The following is a 17,940-nucleotide window of genomic DNA, read 5'->3' on the forward strand; positions in this document are numbered from 1 at the left end:
AGTTGCATCAAGTTGAAAATTTGGGCCACTTTCAATGAATAGTGTTCAAATTGAGTCCATTAAAATCTCAGTTTATAAAGTAAACTATACTGCATGCTAGATAAAATACAACCAAACATAGAATTAACATGACTAGAACCTAGTTTTTTTTTTTTTTTTTTTTTTTTTTTTTAAATGGTTCTGGCCTGTCCCACCTCAGAGGTCTTATTCTTATGTCATCATTTTGATAAAGTCTGTTCTGTTTTCAAGTGACATACTTATTTAAATCACGATAACTCTAAGATGTGGCATGCTAGCCTGTTATTGAATGGCTCACTTCATATGCACTTTCGGTCTTGTGGACTTACAATGGCTGCCAAGTGCGCGTGTCCGCTGAGTCCATGAGACTTTAGGGTGTCCCATTTGTCATTTTAGGCTTCAGAAGGGTGCTTGCGAGTGATAGACATACATAAATACCGTAGCAGATCTAGGCAGGTGGAGCTGGGGGAGGTGGAGGGGTTCTGATGAACTCTGATAGCGCACTGCAGGACTAGCTTACAGCAAACACTAAACCAAACTATTTAATCTCATTTAGCTGCAGGATCAGCAGAGGCGAAATAACTCGTGCCATGTGGTGATGATGTGATTGCTTGCAGACTGCATGTAAAGGGTCTATCGTTCTGTGCCCTCTAAAGTTTCATGACTGAACTAGATATGTTATCAAAACATAATTTTTAGATGTGTCCCACATTTTGAGTTCTATCATGTTTGAGCATGATCAAACAAAAAATACATTCCAAAAAAAAAAAAAAAAAAAAAAAAAATACAAATGTGACACCTAAAATGTAACCTCAGTTAGACCGTTTCAACAGTATGAAAGTAAGATATATAAATGTATGCAATTTTCACAGAGCTCAACCATTCAAGCCTTTGTCAAGCAAGCCCCTACTAAGTGTCTAATTTACACTTCAACCCTGTTATTTGCAACCCTCTTACACATTTTTTTCCATTACTTTACTTTTTAATTATATACATTTTATTTAATCTGTAAGTATACTTTACATTTACACTACATAAAAAGTGAATACAAAATAAACAGATAATTTAATACTTAGTTTGAACCTCTGAAGTGGATGAACCCTTTCTGAGAATGAACACTTCCTTACACTTTATATAAAAAAAGTAACTATTATATATTTCATGCCCTATCTTGTACCTTTTTCATGAAATCTGCTTTATTTTCATAATAATTAAGCTCATACTTACAAGATTATACAAATTATCAGTCTCCAAAGAGGACATGATTCGGCCACAATATCAGTGCATTCATTTATTTCTTCATTTCCTCTCAGAACTCAAAACATTATTCTGACATTAACATATCATGTCCGCGAGGCAGTGCAAAGGTCAAGAAACGGGGTAAGAATATCTGAACCATTACGAGCGTTTCTCCTGAATTCCATTTGCAGTTCTAATGAGTTTGGTCTTTTGCAAAGCCTCCGAGGCATTATGTAGATTATAATCCAAACAAAGATTTTCTCAGAGTTCTGTTAAATTTATCTGTTGGGACAAATGCCAAGCCATTTCTGAAGAGCATAATATAATGCAAACATCAAAAGTTCAAACCTTTTGCCACAGTAATGCATTATTGAACCAATGAGGAATTTCATGATGCGTAGAAACTCGAAAGCAAACAGGCAACCAAGGTGAAATTTGGGGAAAAAAAAGTTAGCTGGGAGAGACTCTTTGATCTGAACCTCTTTTACTCTGTTTCCACTGATGTGTGCATTGCTTATGCAAGTCTGAGACTCTTTTGCTGCGGTAAAAGGTTGGCCAGAGTTTTAGTCTGGTGAAAGGTATTCAGATATCGTTTTCAGTGGAAGAACAAAGTGTGTCCATAATCTTCCAGACAAATAAAAATATTCAATAAAAAATCCTCATCAGACGGTCGGCCTCATATCTGGAACAATATAAAATATGAAGCAGCTGCTTCAGAATTACATAATGTGAGTCCCCTATCAAACAGTAATGAGGATTTCAAAGTTATGAATGAAATGAAAGATCAGTTTTGCTTTTGGAATATGAATCTCGAATGCTGCGCTCCATTCAAAGTTGTATGTGGAATATTTAATAGGCTCATTGTAAAAACATGCCTCTACTTTCAATTTTGCAAAAAAAGAAAAGAAAAAAAAACACACAAAAAAGAAAAAAACACATACAGTTTCATACTTTTAAGCTGAAATGAACACTAGTGGCAGTAAAACACCTAACACTTTTATTTATTTTCACTCAAATTATGATTTCAGGGTAGATGATCGATTAATGAAGACTTATTTTCACATGGTTCTTTGCACAATACAATAACCTCAAAACGCTTTTAGCAATGCTTACTATATAATCAGCTCCATATGGCTTTTCTACAATAGAACATGCTTTAAGCGTCACTCACTTTGTCACACAGTCTTTAACAATGCACATCACTTTGGATACCGCCAAGTTGTGATACCATAAACCCACATGTGTACAAAGTTGGGTTTGAAAATTTCAGCCCAGAGTTGGAAGTACAACTTCAAGTGCCATTTTACTGCACTTTTCCAAATAGCCATTTGAAACCCACATCTTTGCGAGTTGAATGTAATGCAATGGGTCAAAAATTGTATGCTGCAGGAGGTCAAGGTTAAATGAAGAGCCATCATAAGGAATAGGGTGGTTATAGTAAAGATTGTGTGTGAGGTAGTGAATGTGTTTAACTATTTGACAAGTTACATTTATATCAATATCAAAGGCTGCTAGACACAGGGCTGAGCTCTGGCCCAGCTGTGAAAGTGGTTTGACTGCCAAGCGGCGAACGCCAATTAGCTCAAAGCTGCCAAGAGCACATCAACCCACTGACAGATTCATAGTCAGCAGAAAAATTCAATGTGGCCACTGCACTTACTAACGCATATCCATTTCTACTGACCTTAGGACAGCATCAGGGCCAACAGACTTTCTTTCACCTGATACATTCAGTCGCACAATCGATCAGCCTGTGCTGTTAGGATGTAGGGAGCAAGATCTGATCAAAGCATCAAGCCTATGATTCATCTCAAAGACAGCGATGGACTTCATATGTTCATTTTGTACAGAATATTTAAGAAATATTAGTGTTCAAACAGTAGTGTTCAAATGAGCAAAGAAGTTCAATGAAAAAGTGTCCTGAGCCATATTTAGAGACAAGAATATCTGTATTTATTGTTAGCAGTTGCTATTTTTCCAGAATTTCAACATTTAAAAAAACCCAAAAAAAAACATGTTTTAGGGATTTTTGTACTAGTGCTGCATGTCCCACCAGTGCTATCTGATTTACTAATGCATTCTGTCAAAACAAACTATAAACTGACTCCTAAAAGCCTAGCTCCACACTGACTTCTGTTTATAGCTTGTATCCTCTCACTGCATATATTTCAGTAACATGTAATTTGCTTGGAGTAATGTTACAGAAATAAGAATAGCAAGCATCTGCTGTAATTGATGGATAATCCTTGGCAAAAACAAGCAGTTTGAGCAAAGACTGAACAGTTTGTTCTTTGATTTTGGACGCGGAGTCCACCACCTGCTCTTTTTGGACTTGGACGGTAATATATCTGACAGAGATTAAGGCTTAATTGAGTCGATAGTTGATTTATCAACTGTAACTTTCATTGGTTTTGGACATTTTTCCGTAGTTCACTCCAGCTTCCATAGTTTGAAAGGTGATATATCTTATGAATGTTTCTGGCACTCAAATCAATCTAATGTTGAAAAAATATGTGAAGGAGATCGTATAAAGCATTTGATGCTCCTGATCTAACAGTGTAGGAAGTTCCAGTACAGGGTTGCATCATTAGCTGTTGAAGAGCTGCCAGATACAAGCAACAGAGAATCTGTTGTTTAGATTGTGCAATTCATTGTCGAATTTGAAAGGAAGTAATCAAAACAACAGTGTTTTAAGAACATTAATATATTGTATAATGCTTGAAAAATAAAGAACAAAACCAATGGTTCTCAACCTTTTTGACTTTAAGGCCCCAATTATTTTAATCAATATTTGAAGGCCTTCCTATATCTAAGCTGATGTGTACTATAGCACTTCAGTTATAATAAACAAACCCAAATATATGATGTTAGTTTAAAGGGTAACTCTCGGCAAAATGCAACCTAGGGTCTTTTTGTTAATCTACCCGAGGCAAACTTTCGTTTAAAAGCATAATTAGAACGGAAACGGCACTTTTAAGTTTGACCGTATTTTCGTTTTCGAACAAATTGCCTTTTGAATGGGAGTGCTTGGGGTACTACACTGACTACGTTTACATGCTGTCAAATATCGGGTTATGGTCGGGTTAAGGTCACTATTTGGGTTTCTGAAACATTCGGAATAACCCGTTTACATGCGTGAGCAGAGAGAGTTACTCCTGTATACATGGAATTTGTAATCAACTGGCAATATCCCGATGTAAACGGTGACGCACGGTTAGCGTCTGGACGTACGGACAACGTTAAGACGCAATGTGCGTCATTTCCGATTCTTCTTCCTGTATCCAAAGACAACAACAACAGCAGCAGCACGCGGATAATGAATAGTTCGGGGCAGATAGCGATCGCCTTTGTTTGCGCTTTCCTCCTCGCTCGAAAAGTGTGGTGCTGTGCTGCGTCTCGCCATGTTTACCTCTACTTCTTGTTTACTTCCGGTATACTGCACGCAGGTTTTTGTATGCGCCGTCTCTACTCAAAAGACCAAGATTCCTTGCGAATAGAACATGCGCAGAACACAAATCAATGTTCCTTTTGATGGGGATATGCCGATACGCGTTTACATGACCAAATATTCGGGTTAGAAAAGGGGTACCCCAGGGATAATATCCGGGTTTTTAAAAACCGGGATATGAGCATATCCGGGTTTTTGCCGGTGTTTACATGGCCGTGCGCGACCGGGTTATTGCTAATATCCCGGTTTTGAACGGGTTATTGGCTGCATGTAAACGTAGTCTATGATAGCGATTTTTGATGCTACTTTTAAAACACTAAGAAGGCTCGACACAACATGAAACTTTGCTCGAAGTATCACCAGAGGCTCTACACATTAATTGTTTTGTCTTCTTGTTACATACCTACGCAAATGTAAAAAAAATTGCATAATTCCAGCTTATGGTCTTTACTGGATGCCCGCGAACAACGTCTACTTTAACCCTCAAATATTGTAGTTGTAGCGTTGTCGACATGTGTAATATTGTGTTGTCGACATGTCGAGAAGACGCTGTTTTCAGTACTGCAAATCCTCTTTGCATGCACTTTCAAAGGATGAGGAAACAAATAAACCGACGCCATTATTCGTATCACTGTGTATGAAGTGCTGAGGAAGCCTCCAGTACGGTGGCCGAGAGAGATCAACGCGCTGCAACTGAAGAAAACACATGCAAATAGAAAAACACCCGCAAATTAAGAAAACATCTTCAGTTTTACAACACATGGGTGCTCCAAATACTCACAACACAACCAAATACAGACACACGCTGCAAAAGTTCACAACACAACCAACAGAAACGCAGCAAATAGAACAGAACACAACAGAAATGTTTCCAGGGGACCCCAATAAGTGACGAACCCGGCTGGGACATAACTGCAAAGCACGCATAATAAACAGGAACCTATTGTGTGTTGCCGTGGACGCTATTATAGTTATCTGTATAGTTATCTTTCGTATCATGTGTGAACAAGCCTTTAAACTTCAGTTTGAACAGGCCTCAGTTGGTGAGTAGAATAATTTAACTATTTTCGATTCCAGTCTAGGTTAAGCCCTGATAAAGTTGTGTCACTGATTCCAGTGAAACGGAAACTTTCCCTTGTACATCCATACAGGGTCAGACGTAAGTGGAACTCTCCTCCACTCTTTCTACTTTGACTTTGAAGACAGGTACCGACAGATATCACATGACACAAGACGAATTTGAAACGCAGCACCCTTCAGACAGTGTCTGTTTTCCTGTCTGTTTCTACTTCTCTACTCTCTCTTTCTCTGTGTCATATTTTCAGACTTTCTGTCATTGATTTATCTCCCTCGCAAAGTACTTCTTGTCGGAGTTAAGATGGGTGAGCCATTCTGTGAAAACGGTGCCTTTATCCACTGTGGATATGCAGAAAATCAAGAAACTGAAGAAAAATCACTTTTTAGGGTTCAATGCCCAGGGGCCAAAGTTGACAGAACATGCTATTTTTCCCATGTTTTGCTTTTCCAGGCCCATGTGTCATAAAGTTTTGATTTGAAGGCCTCTCATCCGATATATCCGATATTTCTGCTGTAAGTATGACTGGGAGTGTTGATATATTTTAGTCCCCCTGTAGTCAATCATTTTATCCCTTAAAACTCATCTTTGATCACCAAAATGGCATATTTAAGCGTTTTTTCCATGATTTTTTTTTCTTGCCTTAAAATAGCTTGAATGTAACTCTACACCCCTGCCTCAATTAGTAAGTGCGGTTCTATGAATATGCAAATCAGCCCCGCCTCCACTCACTCACACCAGCTCAGAGATCCACTCGTTGACGATCACACGTTGATCGGGGGTGCGTTTCCCGAAAGCATCGTTAGCCAACTATGGTCGCAAGTTCCGTCGTTATCAGCATAGTTCAACGATTTGGTGTTTCCCGAAACCATCGTTCCAACGAACGTTCGCAAACAGCATCGCAAACTTGTGTGGTTGGAACGACAGCTCTCGAGCTGTCGTTAGAAGCATAGTTTCTAGTTTACATGAGATGTAGACTGAATAAATCCTTATCTTTAGCAAAATAAGCAAGCTGACATTCAGTACAACCCGTGTAATTTATTTAGAATACATAATTTACGTCTTTTAGTTTGTCAAGAGATTTAACGCACCGTTTTTGAAGACTGCGCATGTGCGAACGTGCACTACTATGTAAGAACGAGCCAAATATTGAGTCTGGTAATAAAGCAAAATAACTGAGAAAAATTTGAAATGGTCTTCAGATGCCATATCTGTAACTTATATGACAAAATCTAGCGTTAATTCGATCTCAAACAGATTAATTAAAATAAGTTATTAGTCCACCACGTGCGAGACGTCATAAACCAACGTGGTTGAACGATACTTTGCGACAGATGGTTTCGGGAAACAGTCGTGACTAGCTAGTTGATTTCTCCAACGATGCATCGTACTATGGTAGTTAAGCAGCGAGCTATATAGTTATACGGGAAACGCACCCCTGATTGGTTACAAGGTAGTTTGTGACGTCAGAAACACCAACGATTTCAAACCGTGTTTTTGAGTTCACTGCCGTTTTAAGGAGAAAATACTTAGCAATGGTATTGACTTATGAATTTGGGAAATAAATATGATTTCTGTGTTTAATTATTATTATTTTGCATTTTAAAGTTGAAAAAGTTAAAATGTTAACAGTAATCAGAAAAAATGTGCACAACATTTAATAATGTTTTCCACAGTAAAAAAAAAAAAAAAAAAAAAAAACTTTTTGATGCAATATACAAGGCTTTCATATTTTTCTATACATAGGAGAAAAAAAGTCTATAATGTTAATGCTTTACAAATCTTCTCAAACTAATTATGAGAGTAGACACTGGCAACTCAACTTTAAAACGCTGTCACTCCCTCTTCAGAATGTCATTTAAAATGACAGTTCACTAGGCTGTTATTTTGAGGTGTTGTGATGTTCTGCACACAAATGGTAAATCTTTCACTGAATGCCTCAGGTGTTGTTTCATGTGACAGTGATTTTGAAAACAGATGTTGCCTTTTAAATTCTGTCAAAGCTCACAATCCCTCAGCTCATATGTTCACCAGACATCTATCTCAACCCCTTCAAACAAGCTCTCGGATTGTAACAGTGAGAGGACGCAATACATTTGCATAAAGATTGCCTATAGAGTCTGTATTAGCGGCGGGTTGACCGATGACCCAACTGGCTAAGACCTTGCTACCTGCAGCTGGGATACGCAGTCGTGAGATTAAACTGCAGTTATCGGTGCCTTGTCACTGAGGAACCCCTGCAGAGCCTATTACAACCCGAATGCATGAAATAGCTGAAAGGGCCCTCCATTGAGTAAAGTAATTAAATGTGGCTGCCTGCCACTGTCGAATGTATAAGACCTCCAGCGGCCTGGTCAGGTAGAGTAATTACCATTCCTCTCCCTTTTGCCTGTTTGATAAAAGATGACTATCGTTCTCGACCGTGAAAAATCATCTGCGTATGAGCAGTAAGAGTGGAATACCTCTGAGGGTCTTTTTTCATTATTCCACCTATGAGAAAACCTTGTCCATCTGTGAGATTAGCATAAATCTCGCATCTTCTGATTGATGGTATAGAAAGATAAACTTTTAGCTGTGAGCTTGTTTCAAATTGAACAATCCACACAGAGATGCATGTCAATGCAATAAATCAACAGCCCTTTGCATGGACTGAAAGGTTACGTGGGAAATACCGGGTGGTTTTTCAACCACTCATATTATTCATCTCGAGCTACAAAAACAGATCTATTAGAAGTGGGTTACCTTAATTTTAATACGTACATAAAAGTGTAAAACTGCTTTCACATATGTTCACCCTATCAGTTTTTAAGATTGACAACCACATTTACTTTCAGGTGTGAGTCTCGACAACTGTTATCAAGATTTATAATAAGATGAAATGCTTCTTGAGCAGCAAACTGCAACCATAATTCACAATATTACTGTTTTTACTGTATTTTTGATTAAACAAATGCAGCCTTTGTGGGCATAAGAGATTCTTTCAAAAACCTTAACATTTTAATGATAGTGTATATGTGATGCTGCCTTAAAGTCCCTCTGTGGTGAAAATCTAGTTTTTAATGTTGTTTACATGTCTATGTGGTGTTTTAATATGCTTTAAGACAAAACATGTGTAAACTCATAAGTAAACACCATTGCTGAGTATTTTCTCCTTAAAACTGCAGTGAACCAAAGACAGTCTCAAAAACGCGGTTTGAAATCGCTGGTGTTTCTGACGTCACAAACTACCTTGTGACCAATCAGGTCAACATGTGATCGTCATTGAGTGGAACTAGTGCGAGTGAGTGGAGGCGGGGCTAATTTGCATATTCATAGAGCCGTGTATACTAAATGAGGCAGGGGTGTAGAGTTACATTCAAGCTATTTTAAGGTATGAAGGTATAAATTTTTTTTTAAATATGTTATTTTGGTGATCAAAGATGAGTTTTAAGGGATACAATTATTGACTACGGGGGGATTTTAAAGTTTGACCAAATTTTTGTGAAATTCCAAATAACAACTCAAGAAAGGTATCGCAGCATAATCATATGTTTTGGAACAGCCTTCATTCCATTTCGCTGTGTGCTTATCAGTACCTGTTCTCTATAATATACACACTAGACTGCGGCCTCTTGAAATACGGGCGCCGTTTTTTGTGGTAAGGCATTAAAACATATTGTTTGGAACGAGCCCTGATGATGGCGATACGGCAGCTGATATGATACATCGCACAGCGAGCCGAGTAGACATGAATAATGATAGAGGAGAAAATAGAGGGAAGGGAGTGGTGGTGGGGAGAGGGGGAGCATTCTTTTTTTTTCCTCTCTGTCTCCATCTGCCTCTCTTTTTCTGCCGGCCGGAGAAGCGCCTGATGTATTTGCTGCTTGGCTGCTCTCAGAGATTGCTATCAGCCAAGACTCGTCTGTGGAGGTAAACTCAATACGCATATTTTTCCCCCCCAACATTCATAACATTTACTTTCAAGCCGTCTGATTTGGCGTGTGTACGCGTGTGTGAATTTTCAGAGCTCTAATAGTGTGCGATTTGAAAGTGTGACCGCCTGTTTTTGGCCTTCCAGAGATGCAATACAAATGTAATGCAAGATGAACCAATCAATAGAGGTGTAATGTTGAAGCCAGGACCTTGGTTTTGTAGATGTGTTTTCAATAATAAGACCGAAATGCAAAGCCAATCACCATTTGCCTGCAATCGTACGCGCAAAATGAATGTTGATGTTTCTGGCACGTTCAAAGCATCCAGATGGTGTTTCGAGAAACAAGTCGCTCCACTGCAACACGACTTAATAAGCAGTTTGACTGACATTATATCACTGTGCGAGCTACTGATTTAAAAACTGGCTGTCAGATATGTATAACATTTAAACTTCACTTCATGTACCCTGTCAACACAACATTATGAGGAATGGCAGATGGTGTTTTACTGGAAGTAGCGCTATCCTGTCTAAATCACTTCATACAAAATATGATTTGTTAAAATCTCACATTATGTTCGAACTGTGGCTTAGCACAAATGCACTAAAAATGTTGAGCAGTGGTGCTCTTGTGAGGGTATATCATGGCGGTGAAATGTGTCAACTGGTAACAATTTTGCTTTACTATTAATACCGCAGTATATATATACTGCGGTATTAATAGTAAAGCAAAATTGTTACCAGTTGACACATTTCACCGCCATGATATACCCTCACAAGAGCACCACTCTTGTGAGGGTATATCATTCCCTCTGATGACCTCATAAATATATATATATATATATATATATATATATATATATATATATATATATATATATATATATATATATATATTTATGAGGTCATCAGAGGGAATTATGTATGCTGTATGATATTTACAGGAGAAAGTGATGATGAAACATGGAGGAATTTGAAAATACAGAGTAGGACTTGTCCCAAACTAGCCAGGATAAGGATGAACTTGTCAGGCACAATGTGATTAAATGTAATGAATTCATGTAGAATGCAAGTGACATGCGGTAACAGCTGTGAATGTGAATCATCTTATCAAAATTGACAGTCATCTATCCATTTTTACAATTCCCGTGCTGGCAAAATGAGTCGGAATGCGAACGGGATACTGTGGAATAAAGTAGACTTCAGAGATTTCTTATCCTGTTGCGCCCTCTATAGGCCATGAATGATCAGCGACTAGCTTAAAGCGTCAATGCAGAGCAAGTCATGTGTCATAATATGTCATTTGAAAGGTCTCGCGGAGTAGAATACAAGAAGTATAATTGTTTTGGGCTTTGACTAAACTTGAGCGAGTTTTTGTACATGAAGCCCTGCAAGACCCATATGTAAATAATGTACTGATGCTGTATTTAAATCAACTTAATTCATTGCGCTGTTCACAAGATATTCCTCATGGAGGAACTATTTAAAAAATGACCATTAGGGGGCGTGAAGGGCTAAACAAAAAGGCTACCTTGGTCCCAAATGCTGTAACTTTTGATTACTTTATGCTAACACCAATTTTATCCAAATGCAGCTCAGATGTAGGAGAGATGTCACCAAAAAAGAAATGTCCTCGTACCTTATTTCCTTCCTGAGTTATTGCATGTCAAATAAGAAAGATATGTTAAATTATAATAACATTTATATATATAATGTCTTTTATCAGCAGTTTCTCAGCATGAGAATGTTCAAATGCTGAAAATGTATATTTTAAAGTGTTCTATCAAACGATACCTGACCTTTTGAGTCTCCTTGCTAGTTTTGGATTTATGAGTCTTTACTTTTGTGTATGTCACTCAAAACATTCTAAAAATGCCTTCAGGGCTTAAAGGACTGAAAATAATAAATGAAAATAACTAACTCATTTTTGAAAATTTGCTCATTGCGACTCATTTTGCCAGCACGGGTCACATATATGAATAATTTTGATGTTGGGGCTGTCAATTTACAATTTCACACTATTTGTTTATTTTTAATCATTTAAAAGTAACAATTAAAACATTCACACAGTCACCCATGTAAATGCATGTAAAAAAAAAAAAAAACCTTATTGATTGATTCATCATTTATTTTTAGTCAGATTTTTATCTTGGCTGTATGTCTTAAAAATATGGCACTCATGGCGTAAGATGCTGAAAAGAAACTGAGATTAACCAACGTATGTAATTAATTCAGTTAAAATTTAATTTGACTAGGAGCCCTTTATATACATATTTATCTATAAATAAATATATATCTATATATCTATTTCCCCCTTTGTTTTTATAATAAAAAAGTGAAACAGTGTTGTTATTTAAAAAAAAAGCAAAAACAATTCACTTTTTTATGGTAATTGAAATAAAGTTAAAATAAAATAAATATTAGATTCATTTTTTTATTAGAAATGTACTAAGTTAAATAAATATGTTTAAGTTGAAGTACTAAAATGACTAAAACTACACTACATACAATATGTTTACAAATGACAAATGCACAATTTTTTTTTAATTGACTATATCAAAATAAAAGCTAATTAAAATTTAGCTTAAACACTTAGGATACAATTTTTTAATTGCACAAATAGCAAACTAATTTATTTCTGTTAATTTGCAACATTTCTTTTTTACTTTTTATGTTTCTTTTTTTCAAATTTCTAGTAAAAAAAAAAAGTATTTTTACTTTATTTCTATTACCAAAAAACATTTTTAAAGAAATCAAGTAAAAAAAAAAAAAAAAAAAAAAAAAAAAGTAAAAAAAAAAGATACAAATTAAATAAATAAAATGATGTCTTATTTAATAATTTATAATATATACAGTACCATTCCAAAGTTTGGGGTCAGTTCTGTTTTTAGGATGCATTAAACTGACAGTAAAGACATTTATAATGCAACAAATAAATAAATGCTGTCCAACATTCTATTTTCTTAAACAGTTTTAGGTAATAATACTGATTTATAAAACACATGAGTTGTGCATGATGTAATACTTCTCTCCAAAGCTAATATGAAAGAAGGCTAAATGAGATTGTGCTACACAATGCAGGCAGTCTGTTATTATCAGTGCAGAATCATCTGTGGTGTATCGCTCTGTGTTGTGAGAATATTCCTTGTGCAACTTGATACCACTTTGCCTTTGATAAACTTGCTGGCCTGAAATGCCACTGAATGCCTTTTAAAAATAGTAACCCAGCTCAATAACTGTCAGTTTGATTTAGGAGGCTCACTTGAGGAGTTTGCTTCTTTGTTCCTTGTATTTCGTTGTATTCGCTGTTTATCCGATGTTTAGTCTACTACAGTAGACACACTTTGATCGGAATCCCGTTTTCCAGAAATTATTTTCCTCACCTTTCATTTGGAGAATCCTCCAGTCTCCTCCACTTATTCTCACTCTTTTCTTCCCACCTTTTTTTGCTCTGTTGGCACAGCTTATCAGATGTTTTGAGTCTGTATAAGGCTACAGTTATCTAAAGGTCTTGTTTTTCCCTGGAGCCGAAGCCTGTTGTTAGCCTCTGTGCTGGAGATCTGACCTCTCAAACACAGCCACGCTGTTCACCCGACGACTCCTGTCTGTTTGGACAGCTCTCATTCCCCTCGCAGGTCGAAGCGTTCCAGAACCCGGCCTCATAGCAGCAGTGGGAGACAGTACGGGCGGATTTCATACTACTTATGAGGTTGGCTGTCAAACAAGTTTTATGTTTGGTTCTGAACAACAAGAAACCAACGGTTCTATATATATATATATATATATATATATACAGTATATATATTAAATGAAAATTAAAAATATTAAAAATAAATAAAACCTAATTCAAAACATTACTAAAAACTACAATAGTATACTTTAGTACAGTTACATTGTTATACAGTACACTTACTGTACAGTGTTATACAGTTCAATAACACTGCTTTGAAACTATGCGCAATGATGTGTCATGCCCAGTAAGACTGGGATCATGTATTTATAATTAAATAGGGTTCATTTTGATTTCATGTGAACTTCAAAAAATTTAGTTCGGTCACACTTTACATTAGATGTCTTTAACTATTATGTTCTTACATCAAAAAATAAGTACAATGTAATTAGTGAAATTAAAGCTGCAGGCAATCATGCAGGCACTCATAATAATATAAGTACAATGTAAAAACTTTTATGTACATAATAAGTGCACTGTAATGCAATGATTAATTGTAATGTTAGTACATAGTGTCACGATCACAGGCTGGAGTGTGCTTGATGGCCACCAGAGATTATTGTCATTCCCTTAAAGGGATGGTTCGGAGTAAAATCAACCTAGGGTCCTTTGCATCATGACCTCGAGCCAACACCCCCCAGAAGCCTTTTTTCCCTTGGTCGAACATTATTAAAGTTAAAGCTTATTTAGAGATATCAGCCGGATGGCTAATGCGGACGTCGAGGTCACTTTAGTGATTTGGGAAAAGCACATAAAAGTCCTGGCAGAAAGCGATGCATAAGGATGTAGTGCAGGGGTCGGGAACCTTTTTTGACCAAAGAGCCATTTTTTCATTTTTGGATAATGCATTTTTCCAAAAGAGCCACAGTAGAAAAACGTGCTTTTTTAAGGACGTGCTTTTTTCAATAAAAAATTCAACAGTAGTAGGCTAATTATTAGGTCCATAGACAACTAAAAACAAACAAATATTCAGCAAACAATAAATTAGTTGCAATATGGAATTAATTGTGCAGGGCTTTCACTGTGAGGTTGAGTTACCAAGTGATGAGCATAAATCCTCTTATGTGTGCGTGTGTGAGAGAGAGAGAGTGAATGCACAGAGTACATCTGCTGTGTTTACGTGAATACTCGACTTGCCATTTTGAAATATTTCTGTTTATTTGGCCGCTTAGGCGCGCAACCGAAGACAAAGGCTACTTGTCCGTGTTGCGCTCGGAGCGCGCGCACAGCGTCCTGTCAGTAGAATTCAGTTCTCTTTCGCGACTTATCACGCTTTTAATATTTATTTTCAATATAAAGCACATCCTGTTATTTTCTTTCTCATTCATTCATGTTTTGTTATTAATAACTTTAAACAGAATCGTCAACTGAAATCTGCGCGGATTATCAAAAAATACGACACATTTATAGGACATAAAGGGTCTCTGCGCAAATGTCTCTTTGCACAGCAAAGCCCCCGTTTCAATAAAAGGATATATTAAAGTTTATAAAGCCTACTTTTACATTTTCGCTGCTGTTCTAGAATGGTTTTCGCCAGCTTGAATCCAGTGCAGGAGCTGTAGGTTACCACAGAACACTCCCGAACAGCACTGAACACGCACTTTTGCCGGTACAACTTGAATATTATTATTATCATAAACTTTTAATTAACTTAAGTAGGCTGGACTACAACAAGGGAATTGTAATTGGCTGCTTTTTCTGCAGAGAGCCGATCTCTGTTGATGTGTTTTAATTGTTTCATCGATGGTTTGTTGGTAAAGGGTGAGAGACCTCGCGAGCCACATGATTTTTGCCAAAGAGCCAGATGTGGCTCGCGAGCCATAGGTTCCCGACCACTGATGTAGTGTGACGACGCCCAGTTCCAGGAATGCACTAATATTTTGTTGGTTGTACCAGTTTGCAACAATTATTAGTTAACACTAAGTTGTCAACACTTCGGAAAAATATATAATTCGTCGTTACACTACATCCTTATGCATCGCTTTCTGCCAGGACTTTTACGTGCTTTTCCCAAATCACTGAAGTGACCTCGACGTCCGGGCTCGAGGTCATGGTGCAAAGGACCCTAGGTTGATTTTACTCCGAACCATCCCTTTAATGAACTACATTTCACATAAACCTTTGGTCGGACTCATTATGTTCTGATTACTGCCACCTGTTTCCCATTAGCCTTGCTAACTCTACCTATATAAGCCCTGTTTATTCAGTCTCTCATTGCGAAGTCGTGTATGTGTCGGCACTGCATTTCTGCACTCTGTCTTTGGGTTCTCATGTTAATTTTTGACTTTCTGCCCAGTTCCTTTGGATTTCTCTGTTTTGCCTCTGCCCTACACTTTGTTATTGTCTGGACTGTTAGCCTGTGTTTTGACCTCTGCCTGTTTTCTGGATAACGTCTTTTGATTATACCCTTTAATAAACTACTGCATTTGGATCCTCAACCTATGTGTCTCCGAGCAGTTCATGACACATATTAGTTACTTAATATAAAGTGGAACTGTTTTTTTTTTTTTTTTACTTCACTTCAACAGAGAGTAAGAGCCAAATGCCAAATTACACAGCCATGCAGGCATTCCCGTTATTGTGTAAAACAAATTGAAAGCATGTTTCACGCTGAAAGTGTCATGTTGAAGCAGGCTTTGTTTTTTATAACACTTGTGTCGTGTCGCATACCACTTATGATGACATAACAATGGCAAGGAGTGACTATCAACAAGCAACTCCAGTGGGAAAGACTCACATCTCACTCCTAGAGTGAGATATGGCCTGAGAAAATAATTACACATAGTCTAGAATGGCCAGTAATTTCCACAGTATATCGTTTTTTTTTTTTTTTTTTTTTTTTTTTTGGGACCCACAGAGATCTTGCTTCTGGATTAGCTCTTGCTTCCAGTCCTTCCCAGCTCGAGGGACCGTGTGAAAGGCAGGCGCTCATGCAGCCGGTTTGCTGTAGTATGAAGCCCAGGGCTGAACTCTAGGCTATGTTTTAATGGGCACATTCCATTGTTAGGACTGTGGCTGCTAGAATTGGGACAAACCTACATGAACATCACAAGCCCTGGCAGACATCTCACAAATGACTCAGTTCCAAGATAATTACAGTACAATAAGCTCTTCCAGTGCTAGTCCCATTCCGGCGATCTTTAAGAGAACGTTTTCCATTCAAATAGATTTTAAAATGGAATTTATTCCTGTGAGCAAAGCTGAATTTTCAGCAGTATTACTCCAGTCTTCAGTGTCACATGATCCTTCAGAAATCATTATAATATGCTGATTTGCTGCTCAAGAAACATTTCTCATTATTATCAATGTTGAAATATAATAAATACAATAAGCAGCAAATACATACTTCACTGTTAAAAATGTTTCTGTAGTGAAGTAAATGCTACAGAAAAAAACTAAGGTAATTTCTACATGACAAAGTTAGTTAAGGCAAGAATAAAAAAAAAAAAAAAAAAGTAAATCCTATATTTGTACTCAATACAAGCTTGTAGAAATTAAAGCGTAAATATCAATGATATAAACTTAAGTAAAACCTACTCAACCTTTCTAATACTGGTGTTTCCATCATGCACTGGGTTCATAAATAATTGATACGGTTGATTTTTCACTGTTTTCTACTCAAAATGACACATTCATACTCATAAACCATCTATCGAATGTTACCGTCATTGTGTCTCGTGTACCAAGTATTGAGGTCTCTGTGTTAGGGTGCCATGTTACTTCTATTTTGTAGATACAGTATGGAATCTAAACAATATCTATTGTATTATTTACTTAGATGTTTCCAAGTAAAGCATACACTTTAAAAGTGTGGTTTAATTCAGTGTTATATTGCTTGAGAAAAAAGTTTATTTTGTTAAATTTACTTAACTTAGTTACTTAATTCTATGTGAAATAAAATAATTTAAACTTATAATTTAAACTTATAATTTACTAAATAATTTATTAAATAAACTTATAATTAAGTAATATTTAATTAATTACTTCAATTAAATGTTAAGTGTTAATTAAATGTCAAGTTCAATAGTCAGTAGGTTTTACTCGATAATAACAGGTAAGTTGTACAGAGCAGTAGCAGTAAAAATGACTTAAAATGTGTTAGTGCAAATTGTTACGAGGATTTTATCAAGTAAATCCTAAAAGTATTTTTTTTTCAGTGTTGGCTTCTTCCACTAGTCCCATTTAAAACTTCCTGAACAAATCCATTCAGTGCATGCTAAACCACCATGCACAACCCCCTCCTCTTGTTTCCTTCAGCCCAGCTCTCACCTCACTAACTGCAGCTGGGACAAACCGCTGCCCCTCACCTGGAGCCCGGAGACTTTGGCTCTCTCCCACACACACTACAGTGGGAACGGCAGCGCACCAGAAACGCTTCCAGCACCTCCAGTCCCAGATTCCCACTGTGGGAACACGGCTGTAGGCCATGCTTTCTCTCTGTCTCCTTAATGAGGCCCATTTGCACCTCCTGTTCCCAATCCCAAGCCATCAAGACCACCACCGCAGATACAAATGTAGAT

General features: G+C 37.0%; 1 protein-coding gene across 1 annotated transcript in view; it reads right to left on the reverse strand.

Moving 5' to 3' along the window:
* The window catches only part of aff2 (AF4/FMR2 family, member 2), a 227,105-nt gene that overhangs the window by 39,065 nt on the left and 170,100 nt on the right, over positions 1–17,940 (reverse strand). The gene's annotated exons all lie outside the window — the stretch shown is intronic.

This window comes from Leuciscus leuciscus (genome assembly GCF_965113295.1).
Source record: "Leuciscus leuciscus genome assembly, chromosome: 8".
In the NCBI taxonomy this organism is placed as follows: Eukaryota; Metazoa; Chordata; class Actinopteri; order Cypriniformes; family Leuciscidae; genus Leuciscus; species Leuciscus leuciscus.